The sequence below is a fragment of the Triticum aestivum genome, chromosome 7A (genome assembly GCF_018294505.1).
Source record: "Triticum aestivum cultivar Chinese Spring chromosome 7A, IWGSC CS RefSeq v2.1, whole genome shotgun sequence".
NCBI lineage: Eukaryota > Viridiplantae > Streptophyta > Magnoliopsida > Poales > Poaceae > Triticum > Triticum aestivum.
This window is the reverse complement of record NC_057812.1, coordinates 113428650-113440035: the sequence shown is the minus strand read 5'-3', so window position 1 is coordinate 113440035 and position 11386 is coordinate 113428650.

The following is an 11386-nucleotide window of genomic DNA, read 5'->3' as shown; positions in this document are numbered from 1 at the left end:
AGATAAAGGCTATCACCTCTCTGGCTAAACCGGCATGTATTAATGATGTCCAGCATTTGGCGGGTCGTATTGCGGCCTTAAGCCAGTTCGTAAGCCGGTTGGGTGATAAAGCTATCCCTCTTTACCAGATGATGAAGAAGACAAATCGCTTTGTTTGGAGTGATGCTGCTAATCAAGTGTTTGAGGATTTGAAGCAACAGTTGGCCGAGCCGCCCGTTCTTGTTGCTCCCATTGACAAGGAGCCTTTGCTGTTATATGTGGCTGCCAATAGACAAGCTGTTAGTGTAGCCATTATGGTGGAAATGAATGAAGCAGGCAAATAATATCCGGTTCAACGACTGATTTATTACATCAGTGAGGTCCTTAATGAGTCCAAACAGAGGTATCCACACTGGAAGAAGCTTGTATACGGGTTTTTTATGGCTAGCTGGAAGCTGAAGCAGTATTTTTTGGGTCATCCTATCACCGTGGTTAGTTCTGCCCCTTTAGGGGATATCATTCAAAACAGAGAAGCCACAGGTCGGATAGCCAAGTGGGCCATTGAGCTTGGACCTCATGGTTTAAAGTATGTGCCTCGTACAATCATCAAGTCTCAAGCACTTGTGGATTTTATCAATGATTGGACAGAGTTGCAGATGCCTGAGGAGAAGCTAGATAGCACATATTGGACTATCCACTTTGATGGGTCCATGCAATTGGAGGGCTTGGGGGCTAGAGTCGTTTTGACTTCCCCACGAGGTGATAAATTTTCCTATGTTCTCCGGTTGATGTTCCCTTGTACTAACAATGCAGATGAGTATGAGGCCTTGCTCCATGGTCTTCGGATGGCTAAGGAAATGAACTTAAGCTGGGTGAGATGCTTCGGCGACTCAGATCTGGTAACTCAGCAAGTTTCTGGCACTTGGGATTCTAAGATCCACTCATGGCGGCTTATCGTCGAGAGGTGGATGCTATCGTAGATCACTTCAAGGGTTATCAAGTTGAACATGTTGATCGCAGGAAAAATGAGGTGGCTGATGCTTTAATCTGGTTAGGGTTTCAGCGTAAGCCGATGCCACCTAACACTTTCCTGGATATTCTGCATAACCCTTCTGTCAAATTGCGTACAGAGGAGGATCTTACTATTCCTGACCCGGAGGCACAACTGGTGGCAGCTCTTCATTCTATTCCTGATTGGATAGCTCCCTATTTGGCTTATATGACCCGGGGCGAGTTACCTGAGGATGAAACTTTGGCCAGGCAGATAACCCGGCGGTCTAAGTCAATGAGTATTGCCAATGGAGAATTACATCATCGCAATGTCACAGGGGCGTTTCAATGTTGCGTTTCTCCTGAAGAAGGCTGTGAGATTCTACAAGAGATTCATGAAGGGGATTGTGGTCATCATGCTGGATCTAAATCTCTCATAGCCAAGGCTTTTTGTCATGGGTTTTATTGGCTGACGGCGCACGCTGATGCGGAGGATCTAGTCAGTAGATGTGATGGTTGTCAGAAGTTCTCACGACGCGCTCATGTGCCGGCTCAAGAATTGAGGATGATTCCAATTACTTGGCCGTTTGCTGTCTGGGGCTTGATATGGTTGGGCGTTTAAAAAGGTCCAAAGACAAAAAGATGCACCTCCTGGTGGGGGTTGATAAGTTTATGAACTGGGTTGAAGCAGAGCCGGTCAGTAAATATGACGCGGCGACGACGGTTCAATTCATGAAAAAGGTGATTTTCCGTTTTGGTTTTCCCCATAGTACTATAACTGATAATGGCACTAATATATCCAAGGGTGCCATGGAAGAATTTTGCCAACGTGAGCATATCCGGCTTGATGTATCATCAGTGGCTCACCGCCAGTCTAATGGTCAAGCGGAGAGAGCTAATCAAGAGATCCTGAGAGGCATCAAGCCCCGGCTTACGGTTCCATTTTAGAGGGCGCCGGGTTGTTGGGTGGAGGAGTTACCCTCAGTATTATGGAGTATCAATACTACCCTCAACAGATCTACAGGTTACACGCCTTTCTTCATCGTTTACGGAGCGGAGACGGTTCTCCCTAGTGACATCCTTCACGACTCACCCCGTGTGGCGGCTTATGTTGAAGCTGACAATGAACAAGCACGTCAATATGCACTTGACCTGTTAGATGAGGAGTGTGACCTCGCGACGGCTCGATTAGCGATTTACCAACAAGATCCGCGTCGTTCTCACAGGTGCCGGGTTAAGACCAGAACCTTTCAAGAAGGTGACTTGGTGCTCCGGCTTATTCAGGATCACACTGATATGCATAAACTATCCCCACCTTGGGAAGGGCCTTTTGGTCAGCAAGAATTTGAACAACGGGTCATATTATTGATGTCTACTACACAACCTTCTTCTTGTAGACGTTGTTGGGCCTCCAAGTGTAGAGGTTTGTAGGACAGTAGCAAATTTCCCTCAAGTGGATGACCTAAGGTTTATCAATCCGTAGGAGGCGTAGGATGAAGATGGTCTCTCTCAAGCAACCCTGCAACCAAATAACAAAGTCTCTTGTGTCCCCAACACACCCAATACAATGGTAAATTGTATAGGTGCACTAGTTCGGCGAAGAGATGGTGATACAAGTGGTATATGGATAGTAGATAATGGTTTTTGTAATCTGAAAAATATAAAAACAGCAAGGTAACTAATGATAAAAGTGAGCACAAACGGTATTGCAATGCGTTGATACAAGGCCTAGGGTTCATACTTTCACTAGTGCAAGTCCTCTCAACAATAATAACATAATTGGATCATATAACTATCCCTCAACATGCAACAAAGAGTCACTCCAAAGTTACTAATAGCGAAGAACAAACGAAGAGATTATGGTAGGGTACGAAACCACCTCAAAGTTATCCTTTCTGATCGATCTATTCAAGAGCCCGTAGTAAAATAACATGAAGCTATTCTTTCTGTTCAATCTATCATAGAGTTCGTAATAGAATAACACCTTAAGACACAAATCAACCAAAACCCTAATGTCACCTAGATACTCCAATGTCACCTCAAGTATCCGTCAGTATGATTATACGATATGCATCACACAATCTCAGATTCATCTATTCAAACCAACACAAAGTACTTCAAAGAGTGCCCCAAAGTTCCTACCGGAGAGTCAAGACGAAAACATGTGCCAACCCCTATGCATAGGTTCATGGGCGGAACCTGCAAGTTGATCACCAAAACATACATCAAGTGGATCAATAGAATACCCCATTATCACCACGGGCATCCCACACAAGACATACATCAAGTGTTCTCAAATCCTTAAAGACTCAATCCGATAAGGTAACTTCAAAGGGAAAACTCAATCCATTACAAGAGAGTAGAGGGGGAGAAACATCATAAGGTCCAACTATAATAGCAAAGCTCGCGATACATCAAGATCGTACCACCTCAAGAACACAAGAGATCAAACACATAGCTACTGGTACATACCCTCAGCCCCGAGGTTGAACTACTCCCTCCTCGTCATGGAGAGCACCGGGATGATGAAGATGGCCACCGGAGAGGGATTCCCCCTCCGGCAGGGTGCCAGAACGGGTCTAGATTGGTTTTTGGTGGCTACGGAGGCTTCTGGCGGCGGAACTCCCGATCTATTGTGTTCCCTGAAGTTTTTAGGGTATATGGGTATATATAGGAGGAAGAAGTACGTCAGTGGATCTCCGGGTTGTCCACGAGGCAGGGGGCGCGCCCCCACCCTCGTGGGCAGCACAGGACTCTTCTGGTCCATCTCCGATATTCCGTGGGCTTTTTCTTGTCCAAAAATAAGTTCCGTGAAGTTTCAGGTCAATTGGACTCCGTTTGATTTTCCTTTTCTGCAATACTCTAAAACAAGGAAAAAAATAGAAACTAGCACTGGGCTCTAGGTTAATAGGTTAGTCCCAAAAATCATACAAAAGTGTATAATAAAGCCCATAAACATCCAAAACAGATAATATAATAGCATGGAACAATAAAAAATTATAGATACGTTGGAGACGTATCAGCGTCCCCAAACTTAATTCCTGCTCGTCCTCGAGTAGGTAAATGATAAAAATAGAATTCTTGATGTGGAATGCTACCTAACATATTTCTCTATGTAATTCTTTATTGTGGCAAGAATATTCAGATCCATAAGATTCAAGACAAAAGTTTAATATTGACATAAAAATAATAATACTTCAAGCATACTAACCAAGCAATCATGTCTTCTCAAAATAACATGGCCAAAGAAAGCTATCCCTACAAAATCATATAGTCTGGCTATGCTCCATATTCACCACACAAAGTATTTAAATCATGCACAACCCCGATGACAAGCCAAGCAATTGTTTCATTCTTTTGGTGTTCTCAAACTTTTTCAATCTTCACGCAATACATGAGTGTGAGCCATGGACATAGCACTACATGTGGAATAGAATGGTGGTTGTGGAGAAGACAAAAGGGAGAAGATAGTCTCACATCAACTAGGCGTATCAACGGGCTATGGAGATGCCCATTAATAGATATCAATGTGAGTGAGTAGGGATTGCCATGCAATAGATGCACTAGAGCTATAAGTGTATGGAAGCTCAAAAAGAAACTAAGTGGGTGTGCATCCAACTCGCTTGCTCACGAAGACCTAGGTCATTTTGAGGAAGCCCATCATTGGAATATACAAGCCAAGTTCTATAATGTAAAATTCCCACTAGTTTATGAAAGTGACAACATAGGAGACTCTCTATCATGAAGATCATGGTGCTACTTTGAAGCACAAGTGTGGTAAAAGGATAGTAGTATTGCCCCTTTTTATTTATTTATTTATTCTTTTTTTAGCCTTTCTCTTTTTTGGGACAATACTCTATGAATGATGATCATCACACTTCTATTTATTTACAACTCAATGATTACAACTCTATACTAGAACAAAGTATGACTCTATATGAATGCCTCCGGCGGTATACCGGGATAGCATGATGCATGAGTGACTTATATGAAAGAATTATGAACGGTGGATTTTCCACAACTAAAATGTCAACTACATGATTATGCGAAGCAATATGATAATGATGGAGCGTGTCATAGTAAACGGAACGGTGGAAAGTTGCATGGCAATATATCTCGGAATGGCTATGGAAATGCCATGATAGGTAGGTATGGTGGCTGTTTTGAGGAAGGTATATGGTGGGTGTATGATACCGACGAAAGGTGCGCGGTATTAGAGAGGCTAGCAATGGTGGAAGGGTGAGAGTGCGTATAATCCATGGACTCAACATTAGTCATAAAGAACTCACATACTTATCGCAAAAATCTATAAGTTAACGAAGCAAAGTACTACGCGCATGCTCCTAGGGGGATAGATTGGTAGGAAAAACCCATTGCTCGTCCCCGACCGCCACTCATAAGGAGGACAATCAATAAATACATCATGCTCCGACTTCTTAACATAACATTTCACCATACATGCATGCTACGGGAATCACAAACTTCAACACAAGCATTTATCAAATTCACAACTACTCAACTAGCACGACTCTAATATCACCATCTCCATATCTCAAAACAATCATCAAGTATCAAACTTCTCATAGTATTCAATGCACTTTATATGAAAGTTTTTATTATATCCCTCTTTGATGCCCATCATATTCGGACTAAATTCATAACCAAAACAAATTACCATGCTGTTCTAAAGGGCTCTCAAAATAATATAAGTGAAGCATGAGAGTTCATCTATTTATATAAAATAAAACCACCACCGTGCTCTAGAAAGATATAAGTGAAGCACTAGAGCAAATGACAAACTACTCCGAAAGATATAAGTGAAGATCAATGAGTAGTCGAATAATTATGCAACCGTGTGAAGACTCTCTAAAATTTAAGAATTTCAGATCTTGGTATTTTATTCAAACAGCAAGAAAAACAAAAGAAAATAAAATGACGCTCCAAGCAAAACACATATCATGTGGCGAATAAAAATATAGCTCCAACTAAAGTTACCGATGAACGAAGACGAAAGAGGGGATGCCTTCCGGGGCATCCCCAAGATTAGGCTCTTAGTTGTCCTTGAATATTGCCTTGGGGTGCCTTGGGCATCCCCAATCTTAGGCTCTTGCCACTCCTTGTTCCATAATCCATTGAATCTTTACCCCAAACTTGAAAACTTCACAACACAAAACTTAACAGAAAACTCGTAAGCTCCGTTAGTGAAAGAAAACAAAACACCACTTCAAGGTACTGTAATTAACTCATTCTTGATTTATATTGGTGTTAAACCTACTGTATTACAACTTCTCTATGGTTTATAAACTATTTTAGTAGCCATAGATTCATCAAAATAAGCAAACAACACACGAAAAACAGAATCTGTCAAAAACATAACAGTCTGTAGTAATCTGTAGCTAACACAAACTTCTGGAACCCCAAATTTTATAAAATAAATTTCTGGACGTGAGGATTTTATCTATTAATCATCTTCAAAAAGAATTAACTAAATAGCACTATCCAAATAAAAATGGAAGAAATTCTCATGAGCACTAAAGTTTCTGTTTTTTTAAAGCAAGATCAAAAATACTTTCCCCAAGTCTTCACAACCGTTCTACTTGGCACAAACACTAATTAAAACGTAAAAAAGTCAATCATAACAGAGGCTAGATAAATTATTTATTACTAAACAGGAGCAAAAAGCAAGGAAGAAAAATAAAGTTGGGTTGCCTCCCAACAAGCGCTATCGTTTAACGCCCCTAGCTAGGCATGATGATTTCAATGATGCTCACATAAAAGATAAGAATTGAAACATAAAGAGAGCATCATGAAGAATATGACTAGCACATTTAAGTCTAACCCACTTCCTATGCATAGGGATTTTGTGAGCAAACAACTTGTGGGAACAAGAATCAATTTGCATAGGAAGGTAAAACAAGCATAACTTCAAAACTTTAAGCACATAGAGAGGAAACTTGATATTATTGCAATTCCTACAAGCATATATTCCTCCCTCATAATAATTTTCAGTAGCATCAGGAATGAATTAAACAATATAACCACCACCTAAATCATTCTTTTCATGATCTACAAGCATATAAATTTTATTACTCTCCACACAAGCAAAATTCTTCTCATTCGGAATAGTGGGAGTATCATAAGAGACTCGAATACTATAAATTGTTTCCACATTAAAAGAGTAATTTTCAGAAAAGGGTAATCTTAATCATGACAAGTTTTATAAATATAATCATCACTACTTTTTATAGAATATGTATCATCACAATAATTATCATAAGTAGCAACTTTGTTCTCATCATAATCGATTGAAACCTCTTCCAAGATAGTGGAATCATCACTAAATAAAGTCATGACCTCTCCAAATCCACTTTCATAATTATCACAATAAGATTCAACATTCTCATAAATGGTGGGATCATTACTTCCTAAAGTTGACACTCTTCCAAACCCACTTTCATCAATATAATCATCATAAGTAGGAGGCTTGCTATCATCATTATAAATTTGCATATCAAAAGTTGGGAGACCAAAAATATCATCTTCATTAAACGTAGCATACCCAAGCTTGGGACAAACATTAATTGCAGCAAATATATTCTCAAAAACATCATCTTCATTAAACATAGCATCCCCAAGCTTGGGCCTTTTCATATCATAGGCATAATCACTCTCATCATTAATAGTGTGGATAGCACCAATAGTATAGCAATTATCATCATCACAAGGAGTAATAGGAGCAACATCATTTGGGAGAGATACCTTTTTACCTTTGCTTCTCCGTCGTTTCTTTTTCTTCTTCACATAATGTGTGGGTTCAACCCTGTTTTTGGAGCTCCTTATTAATGAGATTGGTTGAATAGAAGGCTCCTCCTCGTTACCTTCAAGCGCTAACCTCCCCGGCAACGGCGCCAGAAAAGAGCTTGATGTCTACTACACAACCTTCTTCTTGTAGACGTTGTTGGGCCTCCAAGTGCAGAGGTTTGTAGGACAGTAGCAAATTTCCCTCAAGTGGATGACCTAAGGTTTATCAATCCGTAGGAGGCGTAGGATGAAGATGGTCTCTCTCAAGCAACCCCGCAACCAAATAACAAAGAGTCTCTTGTGTCCCCAACACACCCAATACAATGGTAAATTTTATAGGTGCACTAGTTCGGTGAAGAGATGGTGATACAAGTGGTATATGGATAGTAGATAATGGTTTTTGTAATATGAAAATATAAAAACTGCAAGGTAACTAATGATAAAAGTGAGCACAAACGGTATTGAATGCGTTGAAACAAGGCCTAGGGTTCATACTTTCACTAGTGCAAGTCCTCTCAACAATAATAACATAATTGGATCATATAACTATCCCTCAACATGCAACAAAGAGTCACTCCAAAGTTACTAATAGCGGAGAACAAACGAAGAGATTATGGTAGGGTATGAAACCACCTCAAAGTTATCCTTTCCGATCGATCTATTCAAGAGTCCGTAGTAAAATAACATGAAGCTATTCTTTCCGTTCAATCTATCATAGAGTTCGTACTAGAATAAAACTACGACATGCATCACAAAATCTCAGATTCATCTATTCAAACCAACACAAAGTACTTCAAAGAGTGCCCCAAAGTTCCTACCGGAGAGCCAAGATGAAAACATGTGCCAACCCCTATGCATAGGTTCATGGGCGAAACCCGCAAGTTGATCACCAAAACATACATCAAGTGGATCAATAGAATACCCCATTGTCACCACAGGTATCCCACGCAAGACATACATCAAGTGTTCTCAAATCCTTAAAGACTCAATCCGATAAGGTAACTTCAAAGGGAAAACTCAATCCATTACAAGAGAGTAGAGGGGGAGAAACATCATAAGATCCAACTATAATGGCAAAGCTCACGATACATCAGGATCGTACCACCTCAAGAACACGAGAGATCAAACACATAGCTACTGGTACATACCCTCACTCTCGAGGGAGAACTACTCCCTCCTCGTCATGGAGAGCGCCGGGATGATGAAGATGGCCACCGGAGAGGGATTCCCCCTCCGGCAGGGTGCCGAAATGGGTCTAGATTGGTTTTCAGTGGCTATGGAGGCTTCTGGTGGTGGAACTCCTTATCTATTGTGTTCCCCAAAGTTTTTAGGGTATATGGGTATATATAGGAGGAAGAAGTATGTCAGTGGATCTCCGGGCTGTCCACGAGGCAGGGGGCGCGCCCAGGGGGTGGGCGTGCCCCCACCCTCATGGGCAGCCCAGGACTCTTCTGGTCCATCTCCGATACTCCGTTGGCTTCTTTTGGTCCAAAAATAAGTTCCGTGAAGTTTTAGGTCAACTGGACTCCGTTTGATTTTCCTTTTTTGTGATACTCTAAATCAAGGAAAAAACAGAAACTGGCACTAGGCTCTAGGTTAATAGGTTAGTCCCAAAAATCATATAAAAGTGTATAATAAAGCCCATAAACATCCAAAACAGATAATATAATAGCATGGAACAATAAAAAATTATAGATATGTTGGAGACGTATCAATTATCTTGTTGATATTCGAGACCACAAGGACTCACGCACGTCGGAGGAGGAGACCCGTCGGCCGTAGAATATTGCTCATCTTCGGCCTTACTACACTTGAGCCACCGGCTCTTACAATGTACATATCTTGACAATGTATATATTATGATGATTATAATAAAGATGGCACCCCTGCTAATACAGGGCCTCTGTTCATTTCATCTCAAAGAATAATGAGTCTTTTCACTACAAATGGACATTTGGGGGCTTCCTGCTCATTGAGCATAGCTATGAATACTAGTCGTCAACCCATGCAACTGCATAGGCTAGCATAAAATAACTTAAAATGCATGCGTATTAGAACATGTGAAAGTAGTCCTTGGTGATGTATACGGGAAAATAAAGAGTATCCCTTAAGTAATTTCCTAAATTAGAAATTCACTGTAAGAAGGATGCAACTTTTAGCAACAAAAGAAATGCGAATAACTGGGAATATATAACTGACAACACAAATGAGAAGAACAAAGTTTAAATCAGCTTCAAATGGGGATGCTGTTTTGCATGATATTGTTAGAAAAAAAACCAAATATAGTTTGAGCATGATTATTTTCATGAAGAAACCAACTTTATTGTAACCTTGGGTTAAACATATACCGGCATAACATAAGCAACTCGCAAACCACGAAGCTCACCTCTCCTAATACTGGGTAATCTGATAGTACTCCTATTATTGGTTGTTAGTTTTTAGGGCAACAAATCTATTAAAATTATAGATTAATTGAAAATGTTTAAATGATATTCAATATTGTTAAAGAAGGTGCTAATTTCTGTATATTCTAAACCACAATGGATTTGAAGCTATATTTGTGTTAAGTCATTTACTCTGTTGGGTTTTGGCAATAGAAAGTGTAATTAAAAGAAATTATTAAGAATTTTCGAACAATTGATTCTTACATACCAAAGGGAAATTAAGTTAGACCTGCAGGAGCATAAATATCTTACTGTGACAACTAATGAGGCAATTTTTTTTCTATAACTCAATTCTCCTTTAAGTTCAACATATTACATGGGAGACACATATTGGATGTAAAGGACCAAACATTCAGCCAGCGAAGTCGAAAAGTCCATGTGTTTCTCATATGCAATTAACATTTGAATCCATGGCTTTGACCTTTACTTCCTGAACCCTTTTTTCGTCAAGTAGAAATGATAATCTTGATATGAAAAGAAATAGACCCAATGATTGTCTACCTGAATGATCTCTCAGAAAAAATAGTAAATGCATTACATATAGGTACTAAGTAAGTCAGTACATGCATATTTTGATGCTAAACCTCATGCATCATGCCACAACTAAGTAGTTAATTTCTCAGACAAATTTAGTTATTGTTTTTGTTTCACCTATGAATTATTCATGGCTTCACAGGATGTCAACTTACACTCTCTAGTGGCAAAAAATGTGACATAGGAGAACTGAACATTACATGGTTGGGAAGTAGCTGGGAAGTACAGAGGTGTTTATGGCCACGGCTTGCCTATATTTGAAATCTGTTATATGTGCTTTATTAACCGAATTATCGTGATTTAGATAAAAAAACTGCATCACTAACATTTAAACCGAACTATGGCTTTATCTCCTTATATACTTTTAAGGATAGAAATATTGTATGTGGATGTATGAGATATACCATTGGGACACTGAGTCAAGCATGCATACGTACTCCAAAATCAGGGAAACCGAAGGTCCGGAGTAGATATAGAGAGACAACAAACACGTTCAATACACTGGCTCCTGGGCTCAACAAATTTGAGACAAATTGAAGAAGAAAAACCATAGCTAGTCAGTAAGTAGAAAATGAAAAAATTTGCACATAGTAATTAACAAATCCATTCACTCGAGCAGTCCAGCCTCACTTTGTAGT